General features: G+C 35.4%; 1 long non-coding RNA gene across 1 annotated transcript in view; it reads left to right on the plus strand.

Annotated features, from left to right (window-relative positions):
• The window catches only part of LOC130235327 (uncharacterized), a 67,719-nt gene extending 45,418 nt beyond the window's left edge, over positions 1-22,301 (plus strand). Inside the window, exon 3 of the long non-coding RNA XR_008838383.1 lies at positions 22,140-22,301. This is a non-coding gene — a long non-coding RNA (uncharacterized LOC130235327). The remainder of the gene's footprint in view (positions 1-22,139) is intronic.
• The last annotated feature ends 2,956 nt before the right edge of the window (positions 22,302-25,257 follow it).

Genomic DNA, 25,257 nt, shown 5'->3' on the forward strand with positions numbered 1-25,257 from the left:
GGTGGAAATTATTGCTGCTCTTTTCTCCTTCTTTTTATAAAGATAGATGATCGAGCCAGAGGTTTGACGGATGTTCAATCACAACAAATAAAAGCCAAGGAATGCAAATAAAAAAAAGTTGGGAAGTCCAGCGGAAAACCAGTTTGGACTGTGCAGGTGGCAGTGCGTAAGTTGATATTTCGGCAGAGTTCTGCTCTCTTAACAGCACATGTGGCTGTCAGAAACCATCATTTTGATGCTAAGGTAATCACAGCTTTGTGTCTTTAGAAGTGACGTACAGTATCTGTGCCATATGCTAACTGGGCCTGTCGGATTCTCTGGTAATTTCTTTAATAAATGCCATAAGCAGAGACTTCTGGGCGCTGCAACCAGCCTCTCTGCACCTCCGCTCTATGTGGGAGTTTTATATTGAGTGCAGTCTGTTCGGCTTGGCAAGAGGATGCGGGTGGCTGGCATTTGGAGCTAACCATGCATCTCACCCTATTACAGTAAATGTTACTGTGTCAGGCAAGCAATTCAGCAATAAATAAAGCACAGCAAACATTATTTCAAAAAGTCCAAAACAGGCAGAATAGAAACACTGCTTTTTTATGTGCAGTGATCCTTCAAAATGTGATATTCACAGACCAAACCGGAACAAATTGAGAATATACATCTTGTTTTAATGTATTCATATTTTTTATAACGTTGATATATTTTATAAACCATTTTTTTAGACTGGTCAACATAAAATGGCTTTCACATCACACTTTGCTTTGTAATATTTCCAAGAAATATATCTCTGACTGAGAAGCCAAATATGTAACATGGGACAAGAACCAAATGGAATTTCCATTCCACAGTAAAGTCATTGCACATTAACTTTGATTTGCTGAAACAATCCTATATATCTATTTGGAATTATTCATTCATTCATTTTCCTTTGGTTTAGTCCATTTATTAATCAGGGTTCGCCACAGCGAAATGAACCGCCAAATTATCCAGCAAATTATTTACACAGTGGATGCCCTTCCAGCTGCAACGCAGTACTGGGAAACATCCACGCACACATTCACACACATACACTACAGCCACTTTAGTTTATTCAATTTACCTATAGCGCATGATTCAGAAATGAAAACAGTAAACACAAATAAAATGACCTTACCTTTCTGTAAACAAGTTAAACTCAAATTAAGGAGATAGTGTAGCTTATTATAAAACTATAATTTATCGTCTTATTATACAAATATCACAGCTTGGTTCCTTGTATGTTTGCACTTATTATGTGTTTTTATGTACAGCACTTTGGTACCCATTGTGGTTGGTTGAAAGTGCTCTAGAAATAAATTGAGTTGAAATAAACAACTCTACTTTGCTTTTGCTTGCTACTAGATTGAGTGTTACCGGCAATACTTTCAGTTGACTTTTTGTTAGGACACTCCTCATGTAGCCGCCATGTTGTGCTTTTTTTAAGTGCTGGTTGTTGTATTTCCTCATGCTGTGGCAACAATTCTTACAAATTACCTGTTTTTGTTCATTGGCTGTGTTTTTGAAACCAAAATATTCCCATATTACCGATTTCCTGTGTTTCTTTGATATTCATTTGTCTATTAATGCTTCTTGAAGCGGCAAATGCCATCATCCCATTTGTCGGTCTGTTTGTTTGTTCCACATAGTTTGGTTGCACAATTCTGATTGGGCAAAATGAAAGTGTGCTCACTCAATTGGCTAGTAAGACAGTCATGCTCTGGGTGGGGGAAATTAAATAATGTGTATATATTTTATATCACAGCCTCTTGCGATTTAGCTAATCGCAACTTTTCAAATCGCAATTTCGATTTGATTTCGATTAATCCCACAGCCCTAGTATTATTTTCTTTTGCTTTAGCATATGAAATGAAGAAATATTTTATTTGTTTTATGCAATGATTTTAATTATATTTAGCTGAGAAATTACAAAACCACCTTTTCTTTTGATTAGCATGATACATACTGATGCATTGTACACAGAAGTTTATTAAAATTAACTTAAACTTTAAAATAATAAAAAAAGTTACATGAAATCAAACACATGTTGTACACATACATAGTTTATACAATTAAAATGAATAAAAATGTAAAAAAAACAACAACATCAACAGCTCGAAAAGGGTCTGTAAACTACCTTAAGTGAGTGATTTTTAATTTTGTGTTGACATATTTATGCAGTATTTCAGACAGAATGTGAACAAAATGGCCTTTTTGGGTGTCATGTGAAAGCAGGTGTTGGGGAGGAAAATGCATTAGGTGTGTGGGATAAACCTGGGTTAAAGAAACAGATGGAGGAAGATTTACAAAAATAGCGAAATTGTGAAAAGAAAAGCAGGCGACATTGGCAGAAGATTAACAGCAGTGATCGAGTGGCCTTGAAATAGACTCAATTTTTCCTTGAGTGTAAAGGACAACCGACCCGACAACCACAGGGTGAGCAGTGTCACCAACCGCCATACATTGATCATGTCTTCTGTTTGGCCTCATTGGGTAGTAATTTACGCGGCGAGAAAGAGTGTGTGTGAGAGAGAGAAAGAGAAAAAGGAGATGGTTTGGCAGCAGATCCTGAACGTGTGGCTTTGGTTTGGAATGAGGTAATCTAGGCCATACCACAATACCATATATTCTCATAATCGTCACCCTCTCTCTCTTTCTCTGTTTAATCAGTCTCATTCCCTATTCTCTTCTTTACTCGTGTTTTCACCCCTGAGCCCTGTTCTTTTCATAAAGGGGGATTATTTTTGTCACAATATGTAATTGTGGCTTAAAACCTCCAAAGTGTATGAGCTGCACTTCCTGTACACACAGTCTCTCATTAGTCTCCCGATGGCTGACCTGTTTTTGAGTTGCTATAAATTCAGGAGTTATTTCGTCTCAACAGATTCCTGGATATACGGTGTAGTATGTGTTTTAAAAAAAAAAAAGTGTGACTGCAGGATTGATTGTCCAGAAGTGGACAAATTGAAATATGCAATTAAACTGAACCAAAAAAGGAGAACACAGCCACTAATATCAAGTCCAAGTTTGTACGGTATGACAGACTTTTTGTAGTGTTTGTAATGACTGTGAAATAAAAACAAAGTTTACAGATTTTATTAATTTTTTTCTAATGCAGTTTTACTTTACATAAAAAGTAAACTATTTATTTACATGACTATATTAATGACTATGGGCTCTATTTTAACAATCTAGACGCAAAGTCTAAAGTGCAGGGCGCAAAATCTTTAAGGGCGTGTCCGAAATCACTTTCGCTATTTTAAGGATGGAAAAATGCGATTTGCGCCTAACAGGGTTGTTCTTATTCTCTTAATGAGTTATTGGTGTGTTTTGAGAATAAACCAATCAGAGTCTCATCTCACTAAGTGTCAGTTGCATCGTGCCATGGTGCATTTGTTATTTACATGGCAGACTTTGTGGAAAAACTGAACGCTTCACTAGTGAGAAAACAGAGCATCTGCAGCGCGAGGTTAAAGAACGAGCCTCCTCCAATCGACTTTTTTACTTTCTCTTTCTCTCTTTTGTGGATAAGGAAATGACAATAGCCTACATATTTAATTGTGTTTAAGCGCAAAGATTTGTTTCAAAACTGTTTCTAAATTCAGTTTTAATTTCCAGCAAATTAATAAATGAACAATAATAATGAAGTGTGGTCAAAAAACCGAGTTATATCCAAACACGCGTGCTATGCCCCATATGGTCCAAAACCTGACAGCTGGACAAATCTAAGCTTGTTTTAAATAAAACAAATGTAAATATGCATATAATAAACAATACTCAATAATAATAATAATAATAATAATAATAACAACATTATATATAAGCAGTTGTCATGAATAAACTGAAAAAAAGCCTCCCCTCGAGATTAAGAAGGCATAGAGGCAGTGTTTTTATATTTATGTAAAAAATAATAATTTTTGTAATATTTTATTCCTACTTTTTCATTTGTAAAGATACTTGTGTATTGCTGTACATCCTGTGTGTATTAAGCAACGTGTAAGCAAGACGCTCAACTAACGCACTCTGCACTGGACTTTAGACCTGCTTTCAGCTGGTCTGATGCCCAATCTATTTTAGTTCCTCAAAATAGCAACACGCCAACAATGCACCTTTACCCACCTCTTTTCTACACCAGAACACCAAAAATCAAACAAAAAATTGTGCAAATGGATTTGCTATTTAAACAACGTGGCGGAAAATGGGAAAATTAGGCTTGCGTTGGTATGAAAATAGCAACACGTCGGGGCAAACATGTTTTCTGCCTCATTGCGCCGGGTGTATGATAGGGCCCTATATGGGTCCTGCTTCCTTTAGTGTGGGGCGTTCTGCAAAGAACACGCATCATAATATCAAGAACTTCAATAATTGCATTGCATTGTGCTGTAATCATGTTCATAAGACGCACAGATCTAATTTACTTATAAGCATACATTTCTTCCCCAACTGTTTACATTCAAATAAATAACCAGCATTGTCAAATATCTATGTTTTTGTGTGTGTGCATATTAAAAAAATATTATATGACAAAAAATAATTTTAATACTCACAGCTTTATTTATCAGGCGTCGCCACAGCGGAATGAACCGCCAACTTATCCAGCATGTGTTTTACGCACTGGATGCCCTTCCAACCGCAACCCAGTACTGGGAAACACCCACACAATCTCGCATTCACACACATACATACCCTATGGCCAATTTAGCTTATTCATTTCACCTATACCACATGTCTTTGGACTGGGGGAAACTGGAGCACACATAGGACACCCACGCGAACACAGTGAGAACATGCAAACTTCACACAGAAACGCCAACTGACCCAGCCGGGGCTCGAACCAGCGACCTTCTTGCTGTAAGGCGACATTGCTAACCACTGATAATAATAATAATAATAATAATAAATTAATTAATTAATTAAAAAACAAGTAAATAAATAATAGTAAATATTAGTAATAAATAACTGAACTTATATTGACAAACTCTATATGTTGTCTGAATTTAGAAAGTGGGGTGACAGTCAAGGGGTTAAATTCTTCTTGAAATCAAGATTGAAGTATTTGAGTGTCTGTATCTCGTCAGTCTTAGGTTTATCTATGTCCATGTTACTAAAGTGTGCTCCAAATCAGTGACAATATTTACATTTAGAATGTAAAAGCTTTCAGAATTCAGCCAATATGGATCAGCAATTTTTATGACATCTGCGCTTATTTAAGCTCTTTAAAATCTGAAGAATTCTAGTATTGAGTGTTTTTATTTTTTGAGGAGGTGGGCTACACAATACTATTTGCCTCTTATTTCGGCTGTTATGGTAATATTTCAATTTCTAAATCATGTTTAGATGGCACTGTTCTGCTTCACAGTAGAAGCAGTGAGTTTAAACAGAAATATACGTCTAATTTTCTAATAAGATATTCATTACAGCCCCAGTCCTCATTCTTTGTAATTTCATATGTGAGCAAAAATGACCAGAATATGCAAAATTGTGCCTTTTTATTCATTTAGAATGAGAAAATTATGACAGAATTTACATTTTAAGTTGAACTGTTCATTTAATGGATCATTCCCTATTAGCCTCATTTATCTCCTTTAGCCTTTAGTTAGTGAACCTTCCTCGCCTGTTCTCAAGGTGCATTGTGGGAACGGAGCAAAGAGGATAGAAAAACGGGTTATTTTCTATTTCTAAATTGTCTCACAGTGAGCAGAGGCCAAATACACAGTTTCTGGCTGGGTCAGCATGATGTACTTGTTATTGAGAACGCGTTTGTGTGTGTGTATCTGAGGAGAGTGTGTTTATGTGTGCGAGTTTGTTGAATTAAGGGGAAAGAGTTTTGCCCCTCACTTCCTGTCCATACGCCTCCACATGACACTGGACGACCGCAGAGAGAGAATAAAAGACAAACTCTTGTGTGTGGAGCCTTTGTGTGGTTGTGTCTGTGGGTAATAGAATATCCAATGGGACTTGAGAGAAATGCAAACGTAAATTGTGCAATGCTAATGCGGCTGTTAGAGAACAATAGGTTTTTGTGTGTATTATTGCATTAGAGCGAGAGAGTGGATCTCAGTAAACAGTTTGCGAATGTTTACATTCAGAATGATTACAAGATCGACATGTACGCAGATGCACCCCAGCATGGTAAATAATATATCAGATCAACACAATAGAGTCTGACTGCTGCTCACATGCTCTCTCTGCTGTCTGTCGTGTCATCTGCACTCTCTGAAAAAAAAAAGTCATTTTTTTTTTACTGAAACCCTTAAAAATGATCTCAAAACAATGATTTAAGCTTCTTTTTGTGGTGCATTTAACATCAGACAGTTATCTTGAAAAAATTAGCCAGGTGAATAAAATGTGTCAATGTTTATTATAATACATTTTATTTTTAATCTCACATGCTTCTGTAATTCTGTTATGCTTTCAATGTTAAATAAAATGATTAAATGGACACAAATATATGTGCTTGAACAGTTTATTTTATTTACTGTTTTTTCACATACAGCAACAATAACAGTAGTTGTATGATAATATGCTGTTTTCACAATACATTTCAGTTGAAGGCTTATTTTTGCGCATGATCGAAAGCTCTCAAAACTGACTGCTATTTATTTAAGAAGGCAACACTTGTCAAACCATTTATATATATATATATATATATATATATATATATATATATATATATATATATATATATTCACACATAGACATAGATAACCGGTTTCAAGGTTTACCACGGTTTGGAAAAGTTAAGGTTTTAATACCGCTAAAAAATCTGTTCCTAAGGTATATGTAATTTTTTATGTGTTGTAAAGAAATCTGTGTTTTTGAAACTAACACAAACAACAGAAGTCAATGATTTATTAGAATCATTTAGCCTGACATGTTTAATGTTCCAAAATATTCTAAATATTTTCTAAAATAAAATATATTGTGTTGAATGGGGAAAAAAAGGTTTAAATTTTTACACAGACGTTAAAAAATTACTTATTTTATAGCAGTAACCACAATACTGTAATACCGTGAAACTGTGGTATTTTTATCCAAGGTTATCAAATCGTCAGATACTTATACTGGCCTATACCTATTCAAACGTTAAACAATGAAGACAACACTTTTGAGTTTATAAACATTGAATGACCATTCTGAGGTAAATGTTATGTGACATTATTTACTAAATCAATATGCCTTCATTTTTTTTACACTCTGTTTCTATACTCTGACAAACACAAAAGAAGATTAAGTTTAAAGAATCTTGGAAACTGCTGGCCATTAAATTCCATAGTATCTTTTCTTTTCTACTATGGATGACTAGCTGTCTAGATTCTTCAAAACATCTTCATTTGTGATATACCAGTCAAAAGAAAATCATAAAGCTTCAGAACCACTTGAGGTTGCGTGAATGCTGAGTCATTTTTGAGTGAACTATCCCTTTAAAGGTTCAAGAAACCCTTGAGTACAGATTTGAGTGTGTTGAGCATCAATTAAGACAACGTTAGCCCATGTTTGCTTTAATTGTGGGTAAACTGGATAATTTTGAGCTTTTGTCAGCTAATTTCATCTTCCGGGTTTAAAATAATTTTTGGGGTGGGATCAAAATCAGTGACGTAGTGCCAATCTGCCTGTCCTTAAATGATGTGTTGGTTTTTCTTATTCTATGAGAAGACCCTGCTTCTTAATTATTCATGACAGCACATGCTTTTTGAAGACAGACCTGCCAAGCTGTGCGACCGTGGCCATGCACAGCATGCAGTATTTAACGTTCATGAAGGCGTGTTTGTTTCCATGATTCACAGGGTTTGTTTGCATTGTTTTCTCCGCGATGCTGTAAAGGCCAATACAGCCAACCTGTGTGTGTAGCAAACATTTTTGACGGGAGACCTGTAGGCGAATTGGAGAATGGCAGACTTTGTCTTTTATCAGTTGAGTTTGTTACCATTCAGACACATTGCCTATATCTTTGCTGCTGTGTTGAACCTATGTTTAAAATACTCCAGATTACCAGCAGGGATAATGGTTGAAATAGGTAGGGCAAGAGACCTGCTGCACTGCTATCCATTGTGTCTGCATTCAGACCCGGGGATTCAGTAGGAGAGAAGTCCTCTTCATTTACTGTATAGTGTTATATAAGCATGATTATCTTTATAATAATACTCTATAACAAATTGTGGTTATGTGTAGGCTATATGAAATTACGAATAACCTTTTGTAAATGTAGCAGAGCATTAAATTACTGTAAAATTAGCAGGGCAGCTGGGAAACACCCATACACTCTTCTATTCACACCCACGCATACACTACGGCCAATTTAGTTTATTCAATTAACTTTTAGTGCCTGTCTTTGGACTGTGGGGGAAACGGAGGAAAACCCAGGGGAAACCCACATGAACATGGGGACAATATGCAAACTCCACACAGAAATGCAAACTGACCCAGCCGGGGCTCGAACCAACAACCTTCATGCTGTGAGGCGACAACGCTACCCACTGTGCCACTGTGTCGCCCCCTCCCCGCCCATCATAAAGCATTTTTTGAAAAAATTCTGAGGTAGACTTGAAAGAGGGGGGTTTCATGACCCTTTAAGTAATTACATGAATCTAAATCCATTTAATTAAATTTGTTATTAAAATTATTATTTGTATTCTGTGCTAAATTAGCACATTTTTTTGAGAGCTTTTATTTCTAATTTAAAGTAAGAAAACACTAAGCTTAGTGATGATGGAAGGTGCAGTGCAAACAAATCTTCCTGCATTAACAGAAATTGTCACAATAATACAGTTTTAACTATATTTTTGTCCAAATGATTCATGACATTCTTTCCTACAGATATGTCATGAGACACTTTCAGTTATCAGTGGCTCTACAAATACTGTCATTGAATTCCAAACAGTTTTTGTGCCCTTGAAAGACACTAGAAAATGAACACACTCAAATGAGCAGCTGGTTTCCTTTGCAAATTGTACAGACAATAATCACTTCAAGAAAGCAAATCTGGCATTCGAAATAAATTGAATATGGGTGACTCACTATTCATTAAAAAAAATAATAAAATAAAAATTATATATATATATAAAATCACAAACACTTTGTCTATACAAGGTCTTTTTTTTCACTTTACTTACCTTCCCAGTCCTATGGTCAGAATTTGTCTGTCTTCCTCTCACATTCTTGGCTGGGTAAAGGGCAGAATCTGACAGAAAGAGTAATGATGCTGGCTAGTGTTAATGTGAGCCTTTATCTGCACTCATTATTAGCCTCATCTCCACAATGTCAATGTGCTTTTAGTGCTGCCTCTTCTAGCAGACCTCGCTAATTGACAGATAACCGCAAAAAGCAAACATGTGGTTGAGTCTTGTAAAACACAAACATTTCATGTACCGGATAACCAGCCAGACCTCCAGTTTCGTCCTTTGTTCATACATGCATTGTCTATCTATCCATTTGAAATCTAATTCGAAATAACTCAGAGAGGCTCATTTAATAGTGGCTTGTGGCCACGTCTGCTGCGTCCCGGCTCTATTAGGCTGCACTGTGGAAAAAAAAAAAAAAGAAGAATCAATATCATATCAGCATCCAACGGAACACCTGACAGTTCAATTTCACAGGCGTTCTTGAGAATCGATTGCATGGGAATAGTTTGGGACCTTTTCAAAGGCTGACCGTTGTAGTTAATCTATAGCACCATTAGCACGGGTCAATGCTTGCATGGTCATTAAGACCCTATAACTGACCGCTACATGAAGGCTAGCACCTTTTTTATCAATAGTTTGTTTCTCATCGAGATAAACAAATAAATGCAAAAGTATGGCTGAGCCATGTTAGTTATTTCTGTGTTTTGTAAGCTCTTACAAATACATTTTAACGTTTGATCTTAGACTTACTATAGAGGCTGCGCATTTGTGATGATGAATATGAGGCAAATGCTTTCTGAAGCTATATATCCTTGAAGTGTTGCACAATGTGGGTGTTTCTGATTATAGCTGAATAAGTAGAGCCTCATATAATGGCTTACATCATCTCTCTAATTTGAAGGTTTGATAGGATAGAATGACACATTTCCTAATTTTCGCTCACAGGCAGGAGCAGATAAAAAGTTAGAGATGAAAAAGCCCTTCTCTTTGATGAAAGTCAACCTTTGTTTTAATAAATGAGAAAAGGAGGGGGGTGATGGGTAAAATGATGCAAGCGTCTGGAATTGAAGTGGACCTCTGGAGCTGGCACATGTCCGCCTCTAATGGCACTGCTCTTTAAAGAGTATGAAAACATTATGAATGATTCTTTAAAAAAAGAAGCTCATTTACTCACTCTAATGTTGTTTCAAACCTAACCCAATCTCATTAGAAATACGTGACTGTCTCTATTTCCAGACTGATCTCACAAGGAAATGTAGCTATTGTACAGTTTGTCAGTTTAGTGGCTAAATCACATGAATTCAGTCAAACAAAAATGTACGATATTTAAAAAGGAGGCCTACCAATAAATCCAGCTGTCACTGGCTGATGAGCAAATCATACTAAATTATGCAAATGAGATTGGACGAGTTCATACAAATTAGCTACTAAATCAAAAAGTTACGAATTGCTGTGAGATAGCGTTGGGATTTTTCCAAAATTAAAACTTGAGAACAGTAAAAAAACAACAGCTTTTTCCCCCACACAGGTGATTACAGAACACATCATGAATGAAAAAGCCTTTTCTAAAATAAGTCAGCATTATTAGCCCCCCTGTTTATTTTTTCCCTAGATTCTGTTTAACAAAGAGAAGATTTTTTTCAACACATTTCTAAACATAATAGTTTAATAACTCATTTCTAATAACTGATTTATTTTATCTTGATGACAGTAAATAATATTTGACTAGATAGTTTTCAAGACACTTCTATACAGCTTAAAGTGACATTTAAAGGCTTAATTAGGTTAATTAGGCAAGTTATTGTAAAATTATGGTTTGTTCTTTAGACTAAAGGGGCTAATAATATTGCCGTAAAATGGTTTTTAAAAAATTAAAAACTGCTTTTATTCTAGCCAAAATAAAACAAATAAGACTTTCTCCAGAATAAAAAATATTATCAAACCATTTTTTTACATAATATACTGCATATTTGCTGTAGTGCATCATTTATAAACAGTGTTTGCATCACACATTTTTCTTCACACTTAAAGTACACACTATAAAGGGCACCTATTTTACAGTTTTTTCAAGATTTAAGATTTTTGTGTCTCCAGAATGTGTCTGTAAAGTTTCAACTCAAAACACCCATCAAATTATTTATTAAACCTTTTAGAATATTGGAATTTTCTGCTCTGAACACAATGTAGCTGTGTTTGTTGCCTGTGCCTTTAATGCTGGTTCTCCCCACCCATCCTTTCCACATGCCTGTCAGAGTGTGCCTCAATCTCCGGCAGCATCAGATAAACAGCATAGTGACAGACATGAAGGAAGCAGATCTCACGTAACGCTTGTGAGAAATACTATAGTAAGAACGTTCCCAACGATTATTTGTTGTGGAGTTAATTCAAGCCTTTATGCAAAGATGATTCACATATAATGTCGTTACAAAGTTCACGCATACACAAAACAGCCACACACACACACACACACACACACACACACACACACACACACACACACACACATATGCGCGTTTAACATTGCACTGTTTTTGCACAGCAAATGTGACAGGATACAAGTTAATATCCACTGCTGTATGGCTATCCGTTATGTTAATGTACAAAATAAACCTGATTTAACATCCACAAACTGAGATTGAAGTGTCTCCTTTTATAATTGTACTGACATGTGGCTGTGGTGATAAAGATGGTAAAATCACTGTAATTCATTATTCAGTTAAATTAAATTCAAGTTTATTTACATAGCGCTTTTTACAATGTAGATTGTGTCAAAGCAGCTTATAGATCTAGTAAAGTCCAGAATTCATTACAAACATGCACTGTTTTAAAAGCGTTTTAAACTTGTAAAACTCGTTCTTGATCACATTTGATCATGATTGATGATCACAACAAACTGAACAGATCTTTTCATCCCAGTTGCTTTGCGCACATCCTGTCTTGTTGATATGATTATACACATTACTACAGAGACATGTAATACATGGTTGTATATCAATTTGGTGGACGGGGAAACCACAGTCCTACATCATGTTGCGGTGGGTCTCAAAAGGGAGGGATTTGGATCCTGTTTTAACATAAGGAAATAAAAAAAAGAGGCTTATTGTCTTTATATCACTTCAATATGACAGTGAAAACACTAGACCTACACACATTTCTGTCTAGGCTTGTGCCGGTATTCGGTAATGCGATAAATCACGGTAATGAATATGCACGATATTGTTATCGCGGGCACTTCAAAATACCGTGAAAAATAGATCCGAATTTATATTCTTAGAACCCGCCTTAGCTTATTTTCCATCAACCGCTTAAAGAAACACAGCTTATATGCTGCGCAGAACTGATGCGCACTCTGATGTAAACAATCCCCACATGTAGAAGCCCTGTGTGCAGGCAGTGCGCGCCGCCACTGCCACCGCGCTATAATCCACACACGCAGGGGCGGACTCTCCATCTGGCAGACCGGACACTTTCCCGGTGGGCCGACGTACTTTTTGGGCCGGGCTGATCATCGTCTTATGATTTGATCGGCCCATAAAAGGCTTAGCAGCCTATCGTTTTTTTCTGCCTTATTGATTGACGCTGCTGTGATCTGTGACTCTCTGAAAGTAGATGCTTTTTTTCCCGGACAGACAGACCGGGCCGGTCCATGTGACACTCTGCAGCCCATTGGCTCTTTTCGGTATTGACATTGGGCTGGCCCAATCACAAACTCCTATTTTGGACTCCGTGTGAGCGTGCGTCGTCTGTGTGTATTTGTCAAAATAGTCGAGAGTCAGAGAGAAGAAGCGCAAGGGAGGCACAGAGAAATCGCGGGAAATACGCCGGCGTTTCATTTAGCGATTCTGAAAAGTTCTCTGTTCATTCTAGTACACGGCTAAAAACGCAAATCACGTGACCACACACTCTCTGCCCAGAGCTGCAGCCACTAGTTCAGCGGGTAAGCATAAACCCCAGGTGAGAGTACAGTGCATGTCAGACAGTTCATCTGCTGGGTGATCTCGTCTCACTATAGTTGTTAAACGTGATATTGAATTCATCTTGTTGTCTCTATCTAACAATTCTTATGTCTTTTGAATCACTTGTTCTCAGTTAACTGTTTTGGCTGAGTGCAAAGATAAGCTAATATATTAATTTATGTAACCACATACACTGATTCTGCACATTGACTGATTGCTTACCTTTATCGTTTAAATTTAATGTACGTTATACTGTTATAATGGCCATTATTGGTTATTAAAACTGATATTCTGCAAAAGAGACAGGGTAAATCAAATATCAAAATGAAACAAATTTGACTTATATTATGTTTTCATTGTTTAGATAGTGAAACAGCAAGCAGGATGAGGTGAAAGAGGTTAAAATGTAACACTGTTCCCTTTGAAGATTTAACCATGCATTAGCAGGCAGTTATTGTTATGTTTATTATTGAATATAGGCTGAGTGAATAGTGTATTGAATAAGCTAAATTGACTGTAGTGTATGAGTGTGTGTGAATGAGTGTGTATGGGTGATTTCCAATATTGGGTTGTGGCTGGAAAGGCATCTGCTGCATAAAACATGCTGGAATAGTTGGCAGTTCATTCCACGATTGCTGATCGAAGACGGTTTCCCTTTGCACATTCACTTTGATATAATTGCTCAAGTTTACTTTTATATTGTGTATTGTTTTATTTATATTTATTTGTATTTAAATGTTTGAAGTACTTTTAGTTAATTAAAAAGTTATTAAAGTTACTAAGTTGACGAAACTGAAGTTGTTTGTGTTTTTTACCTGTTTCTCTAGTAAAATTACAATATCGTGATAATACCGTATACCATGATAAAAGCTCAATCAATTATTCGCAGCATGAAAATGTGATACCGGCACATGCCTATTTCTGTCCAAACAGCTTTCGAAAGATAATTTTTATCATAGGTGGCCCTTAGGTACAAAATGCAGTGCACATACACTAAGTGCAAGTACGAAATCTGAAGTGACCCGTCCTATTAATTGTGTTGCTGAGGTTTTATTTTTCTTTAAAACATGTTATTTCCAGTTTGCTCTATTTGTGTTTTTATTTCTTTTAAATACTGTTCCAATGGTCATTCTATCTTTCATTCCTTTTCATACTTTCATAAGGCATTTTTTTTTTTTTTAAAGAAACAAGTCTAGTTTCTTTTTTCTCCCCTTTCCTCTTATTTATGTTCCAACAGCAGGACTTGACCTGCACTCGCTCTGCAGAAGCAGTTCTCTCTGCTGGGCTACGGTGGTGTTTCTCCATCCTAATAAAGCTCCCGACTCTGGGTGTGAACTTTAGCTCTGTGGCTTTCTTCTCTGAATCAGCACAAAAGGGGAACATTTTGATGAGCCTTTCAATACAAACAAGGCCCCTGAATCAAATAAAAGAGCCGTAATTTGAGTCAAAATTACACGGTCTGTTTGTGTCCTATGCTGCGTTTGATTTGTAGCTCTCTAAACGTAATAAAAACTACTGTACAGGTGTCAATGTGAATTTATTGCTACAGTTATCAGGTCTCAACTATATCCATGAGCACACATGCACACACACAGACTAACAACATGTAAACACAGAGACGACTTCTATCGTCATTAAGAAAAGTGATTATTAATAGTTTTTCTCACTTCGTCCCCATCACTCCCACACACAGACACTGCGGCCCCACCACAGTGTGTAAGGCAGTGGTCATGATGGCGTCACTGTGGGATCAAACTCAATGCAAGATGATGATGATACTCTCAATAAACCCATCCAGCTGAAAGCTGTAAAAGTCCCGGGAATGCTACAGCAGCGTGGTGCGAGAACCATCAGAGACGGAGAAAACCCTTTACGGGTGAAGCGCGGCTCCAGAGAGGGGTGGGTGTGGGCTGCTTACCGGCACTCCTTTAGATCATCCGACCGTCCCTCCTGCCAAAATTCCACTCAACCGGAATTCTGATCCCTTGCAGAGCTCCGGGAGATCCGGGAACGTGCTATCCGCGGGGCCCGACAGCGGATACGGGGCCCTGGGCTGTGAAACCCAATCAGACTGGACTGGACAGATGTGATGGGTTGAAGTAGACAGGGTCACTGGTCCATTACAAAATATGCACATCTGTGAGAGTCGTCCAGTGGTGCATCCATTTGATCATCTGAAATCGCTTGACATAAAAGGCAGAACCTCGCAATCTTGGGAGTTTATTGTTTGATTAGCATAGCATGTGGTGTAACAGCAGTGTAGCATGTCCCGCTGTTTAATCTCTAATGACACACACCTGAGACACAGGCAGGGTTAGTTTAAGGCATTTTGTATCTGTTCAGTTCTGTCGCTTTCATTTTACAGTATATGTTTATGAAAGTGCAGCAGATAACATTTTAATTGTTTGATGCACAGCTGGCAGTGGATTATTCCACTTTTACTATAGTCATTTAGCTGTTAATAATGCTTGCAGTGCAATATTGATAACTGCAAGGTCAAATATTTATGGGTGACCAAGAACAAAATTTTTGGATTGCATTTCTTAACTCCCAATGCTAGTTAACACACTCAATGCATTTTTTTCAACACATCCCATAATTTCTAAAATATCAGCCTCTACCTAATGGTTGATATGTCAGTTTATGGTAAAAATACTGAAATTAATACATATACTAAGAAAAAAAATGAAGTTTAAGACCAATTTATTTAAAAACAATCAAAATAAATAAAAAAAAATTTCAGATAATAAAAATTTTCAGATACCCATTTGTATTACTATTGGAATTGCTCTGTTTAAACATGCTCAAACTCACGAAACTTTGCACATGTACCAGAAGTGGCAAAAATTTACGTTTGTTAAAGGTTTCGGTAGTGGGTGTGGTAAAATGACTCGACAGTGCCACGATGCACATTTGATGGAGTGGCCCTGAGCTACATTTCACGCACATATCAAACATGCCAATACCTATAAAAGTCTCTTGGAGCGAAATCTCAAACCCAACAGGAAGTCAGATATTGTTAACTTCCTCTGGCGAAAAAGTGCAGTTTTTGCAATTTACAGGCGTTGTAACTCCTCCTAGGAATTTTATCACATCAACACCAAAGTTGGATATCGTTATCTAAAGGCCTTGGCGATGTTAAATTGCGAAGATCTAGAGTTTTTGGCGAAGGGTGTGTTTATGGCGGCCTCACAAACTTTGATGTTTCGCAACAAAACAGGAAGTTGTTATAACTCAAGTATGCATTGTCTGATCTGCATCGAAATTCACACATTTGATAAGAGTCCTGACCTGAACACATTTAAATGCCAATATCCTGTTACAGTTATAGCGTAACCTGCTGGCAACTGGAAATACCATGTTTTACAGTGTAACAAACTCCTCCTACAAATTTTATCAGATCGAACCCATGTTTTGTCAGTATAATCCAAAAGTCTTTGTGATGTTACATTGTGAAGATCTAGAGTTTTCGTCAAAGGGGCGTGTCCATGGCAGACTGACAAAATTCAGTGTATATCCATGGAGGAGAAAGAACTTATAACTCAGTCACACAAAGTCCAATCTGCCTGAAAATTTACAGGTTCGATGAGATTCCTCTCCTGAAGTTTATATTGATTATATTGAGTCATAGCGCTACCTGCTGACAGAATTAAGTTTGGCAGAAATCTGTGATTTTCTCAGGTTTTTTTATATTTATCCGCTTCATTTATTCTTGTCCACTGTTCTCAGTCATCGTAAGGCCACCAAATGAAGGCCACTAGTGTCTGCTTGCAGCTTTAATTTAACATGTTTTATTGTTTTTTTTGTATTTTTTTTTTTTTTACAAAAAAATCTAAATCAAGTGCAGCAGAATTGTGTATGTTAGATTTTTTGTAAACCAACAATGCTGTGTAAACCATTATTTAAAGCAGTCATTGTTTAAATTACTTTAACAGTCATTATATAAAACAGTCAAAACATGGCACAACCATTTGGTAGAGCGGGCAGCCAAAGGGTTAATGTCGTAAGATTACTATTCTTTCAATAAATTTGTGTTCATTTGAATTAATTATTGAGAAAGCGATAAGAAAGTTTGCGTGAGTTGGCTGCATCAGTGCATTTTTCTTAACAACAAAGCTGTAAGTGTAGTCATTTCAACAGTAATTTTACCTCTTGTTGTATTAAAGCATGAGCAAACTTGTATTCATGTGGTGTGGCTCTGTATCAACGCAGCTGTGATTCCAGTCCTGCATAGAGCCATATATTGCACAGCTACTCGTGTGATAAGTTTTTCAGTCTGGTTCTCATGAGCGCCTGGAGATTTGGTTTGGTGCTCATCCTGCACACAGTGTGCTGTGACGGAGCATTATCTTTTTTGCTACTCTCCTCACCTTCTGTTCACTATCTTCGTTTTCATTTGTAGAACAGATTAAACTTGCTTCTCCCTGGATGGTCAGAAGTGATGCATTTTTCTGTGATGAGCTGTATGCATCATAAGTCTGCTACTGCTTTAGAACTTATTTTAATGATTGGAAGTGGAACGGTTACCATTAGGGGACATAGTAAAGATGTATATACAGTATATGGTCACACTTTATTTTAAGGTACATTCATTCATTCATTCATTTTTTTAGCTTAGTCCCTTTCTTAATCAGAGGTCGCCACAGTGGAATGAACCACCAACTTATCCAGCATATGTTTTACACAGCGGATGCCATTCCAGCTGCAACCCATCACAGGGAAACACCCATGCACACTTGATCACACACATACACTATGGACAATTTAGCCTACCCAATTCATCTATAGCGTATGTCTTTGGACTTGTGGGGGAAATCGAAGCACCCAGAGGAAACCCACGCAAACACGAGGAGAACATTTTAAGGTACAATTCTTGCTAATTACCATTAACCAGGGGCGTTGCTAGACATAAAGCTCTACTGGGGCACGTGCCCCCCCCCCCCCTTCCCCTCCCCTCAAAAAAAATAAATAAATAAATAAAAAAAAAAAAAAAATATATATATATATATATATATATATATATATATATATATATATATATATATATATATATATATATATATATATATATAAGACATTTGACCAGCCTTTTAGCAAAGCCTATATTAATATACTGATATTCCTGTGCTAACAGACGCACAAGCTGCGACCACGGTGATGAGTCAACAATCGCATATATTTTGACTTATTTAAGGTAGGATATAGGCTATAGCATATAGTAATTTTGTGTAAAGAAGTTTATAAAAAATGTAGCCAATATATCACAGGGGATTGTGTAGCAGCAGTTACAGTGGAGCATTATCCTTTTTTTCCCGTGGAGCGAAACAAACACTGCACAGTTGTGTAGCGGATGGAGACGCACAAAAATATACAATTCATATATTTTTTACAATTAACGCATTTCGTTTTGTACAATTTGTATCTTAGTTTTTGTCGTCAGTAATCTACAAAATAAACAATAATAACAAATAAACTTTGAGGTGAAGCCATGTGCCTCAGGGCCTATCTACTGAAAGGGTTACCTACAACCTTAACGTCCCTGCTATGTAGCGCATATATAGCCTATATTGTAATCCTTTCAATAGATAGACCTCATCAATGACATATTAAGCATGGACATTTAAAGGATAAGTTATGCTTTGCGCTGTGAGATGCGTCCATGACTTTACACATAAGTAATAATCAAGTGTGTGCAGTTTATATACCTTATGGAGTCACTCTCTTAATATTGGATATTGAAGAAGCATAAAACGCTGTTATGAAACAAACTCTCTTATATCTGCTGCATGGTGCTGCTATCAATACGCAGATCTCGGGTTATGCTGGTGCAGCCGTTAATACGGTTCAGGTAATCACAAAGCCAGCTCGCCTACATGATGTTTAATTATGGGTGGGTCGCAGGTGGATAAGTTCAATCATTGGTTATGCAGACCACTTTGACTAAAATATCAAAAAGTTCAAACGCTTTGATTAAAGCGAAACTGACCGATCAATGGATGTTTGTCGTAAAGATTGATAATATAGGCTGCTCTTTTATTTTTGATCATACAGTTAACAAAGATTCAATATTCGAAACTGAATATTTCACTTTTATTTTATTTATATTACGATTGTATTTAACAGACAGTTTGTGTTTTGGCCGCGGCATATAGCGGACCCTGAGGCACATCGCTTCACTTCAGTTTATTAGTTATTCTTGTTTATTTTGTAAATAACTGACCCACAAAAACTAAGATACAAATTGTACAAAACAAAATTCGTTCAAAGAATATTTTTCCTCAGACGAAAATATATATAATTAATATTTTGTGCGTCTCCATCCGCTATCTGTGCAGTGTTTGTTTCGCTCCACTGGAAAAAAAGGATTTAATTAATGCTCCCGTAATTGTTGCTACACAAACCCCTGTGATATATTAGCTACATATTTTTATAAATGTCTTTACACAAAATTACTATATGCTATAGCCTATAGCCTACTTTAAATAAGTCAAAATATTTGCATTGTTGACTCATCACCGGTCGCAGCATGCGCGTCTGTTTATAGCTTCTGTAAAAAAAGACATTTGACCAGCCTTTTAGCAAAGCCTATATAAATATACTGATATTCCTGTGCCAGTTTGACACTGTACATTAAACTGAGAATAGTTTAACTACTTCACAACACTCAGTCACCTGGACTCAGCGCGAGGGCGAAGGAGAAAAGTGCAGCGCTGAGGTAAATCATATTCTCAGGTTATAATCTTTAAAATAATTATAAATTATAAATAAAAGTATTCTTATTATTATACATTATTTTTATATACATATTATTATATACATATTATTATTCTTCTTAATAATCTTAAATGTAACTGGAAAACAATGTTAAGACAACTGGAGTGATGCTAAGATCATTTAAGAAATTACTTTTGCATAAATATTAATTTCATTTTAATGAAATTCTATTGACAATTCAATAAAATACAAAAAAAAAAAAGATATGTTATAGGATTATCTGTTGTAGACTTGACACATGGCAGATAATTAGGTTTGTTAAGTCTTACCTCCTGACTCCTCATCCCTCCTTTGCTTAGTAAGATCACCATCATATTGTTTAAACTTTAGTTTTGTCCACTTGCAACACAAAAAAAGCTGTTATGCTGGTTTTACGACGCATGAGCGGCACGTATACAAGCAGGTAGCCGTCTTTTTTGGCGCGCATGTTTACTACCGGGACTCTCAGAGCAGCGTGCAAGAGGCGCGCCTGTTCTTTGCGCACACGCGGAGATGCGTCAGTTTGCTTTTTGATTAAACACATTGCTTTCACCAGCGTTGGTTCGGTTGCATTTAGAGAATAACGTCTTTATTTCGGAATTACCACTCTTAATAAATACACTTGCATATGAAGTAAATCATATCTCAATGCATTTACTGGGGCACTGGAGATTTTTACTGGGGCACGTGCCCCAGTGAATTGGGTCTAGCGACGCCCCTGCCATTAACTATTAGTTTAATAAACTCTTAATGTCCTGCTTAATCATAGTTATTAAGGTAGTGGTTAGGTGTAGTAATTGGGTAGGAGTAGGGATATTGACTAAGATCATGCAGAATATTTACTTAATTACTAATAAACTGCCAATATCTTAATAATAACCAGTAATAAGTGACTAGTTATTACTGTGAATTGGTCCCTATACTAGCGTGTTACCATACTCTGTAGAAAATGCAGGGTTCCACACAATTTCTTCATGTTATCCCAACACAAATCGATTAAGATAACTTCATTGTTTTTTTTTTTTTTTACAAGTTCAAGCGGACTGAACATAAAACAATTAAGTTGTTCCAAAAAAAAAAAAAAAAAAAAAATCATAATGAAATAATATATACAGGGTGGTTTAAAAAGAATACCACAACTTTGAAAATCTATATTTAATCAAAGAAACATGATGGAACCTTGGGTAATTAATCAATGTGAAGAGTACTTAACAAAGTTTGTTTTTTTTTCAGTAGAAAACAAGTTTGTAGACGTTCAATATGACTCCCTCCAGACACTCGAGTGGCATCAACTCGAAAGTTGTGGTATTCTTTTTGAATCATCATGTATAATGGAGAACATACCAATCCTTTTGTAATATCTCTGTTAAAGGGTTAAATACAAAAAAAAAAAATTTGTTTTGTTTTTAAATATTTAAATGGTTTGGCACCCTGCCAGATCTTGAGAGAAGGGCAGCCAGATGTCTGTGATCATCAGACAACATTATTCTGTCATTCCTAAGAACAAAACTAAAACTGAGAATCAGGTGATTGTGTATTTGCAGTGGTTGATTCTAGGTTTTCCACTCTTTTCTTATTATGTGATCTGCGTCTTATTTAAATGATTTTAAATGTAAAATACAGTTGCATCTTCTGACTATTGCCTTTAACTCATAATAAAAACTTGTCTCTTTTATTATTTATATTTTGCAGTGTTTTGCATTTATTATTATGTTTATAATTCTTGCATTATATTTGTATTACAGTATTGTTATGTTTGTTTGTGTTTTATAAGAAAATAAATGAAATACTGTATATACAGTTTTTCTTTTTTAAATATTTCCCAAATGATGTTTAACAGAGCAAAACATTTTCACAGTATGTCTGATAATATTTTTTCTTCTGGAGAAAGTCTTATTTGTTTTATTTTGGCTAGAATAAAAGCTGTTTTAATTTTTTTATAAATTTTTAAAGATTTTTTCAATTAAAATAAATCAGTTATTAGAGATGAGTTATTAAAACTTTTATGTTTAGAAATGTGTTGGAGAAAATATTCTCTTTGTTAAACGGAAATTGGGAAAAAAACAGGGGGGCTAATAATTCAGAGGGGCTAATAATTCTGACTTCAGTTGTGTCTGTATTTATCATTTGTTACAGATACAACAACACAATGGATCAACTAAAATAGAATGAACACTTGATTTGAATTACAGTGAATAATCCCACATATACTGAAGCAAATTAGATAAAACAACATTTATGTTGTATTGATGTGCAATAACTGATGGCTACATCTTCCTCTCCATTTATGTTGTTTCAGAGTCCTTCGACTTGAACATTCGCTCATCATGAACTGGAATCTCACTTAAGATGCCAGAAAAGCCCAAGAAGTTCATTTCGTGGCCTGCCATCAAACCCCTTCTCAGAAATAAACAGCTGAACTGAATCCTCCAATGCAATGCATTTAAAGAGCGGCAACATTTCCCTCCACACCTCCTCCAGGCAAAGGCACACAGTGAGTAATCACTACTGTTGTTATCCTCTGGTTTCTAATTAAAAAGTCTGTTAGAAACACAGAGCCAAAAGCTAGTGAGATAGCTTGAGATAGCTTGTGTGTGTGCGCGTATGTGTGTATGTGTTTGAAATAAGTACATAAATCTAGCCTGACTGAAACCACTGCTGTGGGTGCAAATGAATTGAACTGATCACTGAGATGAGTGTAATGATGTGATGAAGGTCGGATTGTGCATGTGTGTGTATGTGTGCGCGCGTGTCCTATGGGGCTCTTTATGGCTCTAAACAGAGTAATGAGGCCTGTGTTGAAGCCAGAGCGCTGGGACCACACACACACACACACTCTCTCTAGCACAGATAATTACACTTGCTCGTTTTCTCCATCTCTCATCTCACTCTTTCTTGCGCTCATAAAATAGTCATTTATTACATGGATAATTGTTGCCGTAATCAACCTGTTCGTAGCAATTAATACACAATTAGACCCAAATGTTTTCTGTTCTTATAGTCGGTCTCTTTATAGTTTGGGTTTGAACTGATGTTCCAGCATCTTTGACCTTGATGAAACTGTGAATTATTCACAAATGGCTTTGAACAACAAGAGTGGAGCAATCGGCCCATGCCTGCTCATTAAAGCAGGGCACATTGTGTGTGTTTTTAGACGATTGTATAGGGCAGGCAGTTCTAAGAGCATTGCTTTGGTTTTGACCCTCATTCCGAGTAACACAGAATAATGAGTCTCATATACAAACCTAGAGGAGAATATTATGGCTCTGTCCTCCATCTTTGGCAGAGCTCTGGAGACTCTTTTTTTTCTCTACTCTGGTATCTAAATTTCTAATGAAAACATACTGTCCACTGTCATTTAGAGCATCGTCATAAATATGTATGTTGTTAGTAGGTTGGTTGTTTTGGTTCCAAATCAGTTTTATTTCACCAAATATTGATTTATTAACTCTTCCTAACTTTTGGGGTCCAAAAATAGATATGTGTACAGTTGAAGTCAGAATTATTATCCCCCCTGTTTATTTTTTCCCCCAACTTCTGTTTAATGGAGAGATTTTTTTTTCAACACAGTTCTAAACATAATAGTTTTAATAACTCATTTATAAAAACTGATTTATTTTATCTTTGCCATGATGACAGTAAATTATATTTTACTAGATAATTTTCAAGACATGTCTATACAGCTTAGTGACATTTAAACTAGGCTTAACTAGGTTAATTAGGTTAACTAGGAGGGTTAAGGTAATTAGGTTAGTTATTGTATAACAGTAGTTAGTTCTGTAGGCTATCAACAATATATAGCGTAAAGGGGTTAATAATTTTGACCTTAAAATGGTTTTTAAAAAATTAAAAACTGCTTTTATTCTAGCCGAAATAAAAGAAATAAGACTTTCTCCAGAAGAAAAAATATTATCAGATATACTGTGAAAATTTCCTTGCACTGTTAAACATCAATTGGGAAATATTTAAAAAAGAAAAAACAAAATCAAAGGGGGGCTTATAATTCTGACTTTCACTATATCTATAAAATGTCTGAAACATGTCACCTTTATGTTATTTTAAAAGTGATTTTTTTAAAAAATATTTATTTATTTATTCATTTATTTATTAATTATTAGCAAGATATTTCTTAACGTAAGCAACACAACACAAGAAAACCTACAACACAAATTGTTTTAAAACATAAATAAGATCTTAAAAACTTTATCTTTTAAAAAACTATTTTTATCTTTTTTATTTAAATAAATTGATATGAATTATATCATTTATTTATTGATATTGATTGACATTAAATATTGATATTGATTTATATGAATTGTATATTTTTAAGAAGATATGGATATCTATAAAATCTCTGAAACATGGCACATTATTGTTAATTTAAAAGGTGATTTTATTTATTTGTTTATTCATTTATTCATTTATTTATTTAGAATTTGCAAGAAATTTTCCAACACAATACAAAAAAAACATTGAACACAAATTATGTTTAAACGTAAATAAGATAATTGGATTCAACCAACTTGATTTTTCGTTTATATATATATATATATATATATATATATATATATATATATATATATATATATATATATATATATATATATATATATTGATATGAATTATAAATTTTTTATTGTTGTCTTAGCCTTTTGTCAACTCAGAAGCATAAATAAAAAATAGGGGTTGGTAGGATTTATCTTTTTCATGCTCAAAAGATATTTGCACAGTGAACTTTCATTATAAGAAGAATGCCATTAACCACCCTGTTATTTGGTTCTAACCTCTGAACTATAAAAACAGAACAAAACAAATCGTTTTTGCTCAGGAAAGAAAACAATTTGCTGTTCTTATTATAAACTGTTTCATTCATTGTTGACAACGTAGAAAATGAATTTATGATCACAAGACTGTAAAAGCAACCTTTACACATGTGTGTTACTCTAGGGCAAATGGTCTTATTTGACGTGTAATGTGTTTGTTTTGCTAAGAATTTTACTTCAGCAAAAAAAAAAAAGATTAGAATAGCGATTAAGTCCCATTATTGTTTGGCTGTGAAGATAAGGAGGCTAGTGAGGGAACCCTCAGAATAAGGCTGCACAATATATCATTTCAGCATCGGTATCGCAATGTGATCATTCACAATAGTCACATTGCAAGTAAATGCAATGTTGAGTTTGTGTTATAATTTATCATTTGCATATGTTTTGGACGCCTGTAATGATTTTAAAACATCCAGGTATAAGAAAATGTTCCATTTGTGACCTCAACTTTGATTGATTTTATTGAATTATTTTATTTTTATCATTCAGTTACTGTACTTACATACTTAAATGATAAAAGTATTGATAAAAAAAGAGAAATTATTAAAAAATGCATATTTTTTTTGATTGTATTTATAGATTGTTATGCATGAA

Source organism: Danio aesculapii, chromosome 9 (genome assembly GCF_903798145.1).
Source record: "Danio aesculapii chromosome 9, fDanAes4.1, whole genome shotgun sequence".
NCBI lineage: Eukaryota > Metazoa > Chordata > Actinopteri > Cypriniformes > Danionidae > Danio > Danio aesculapii.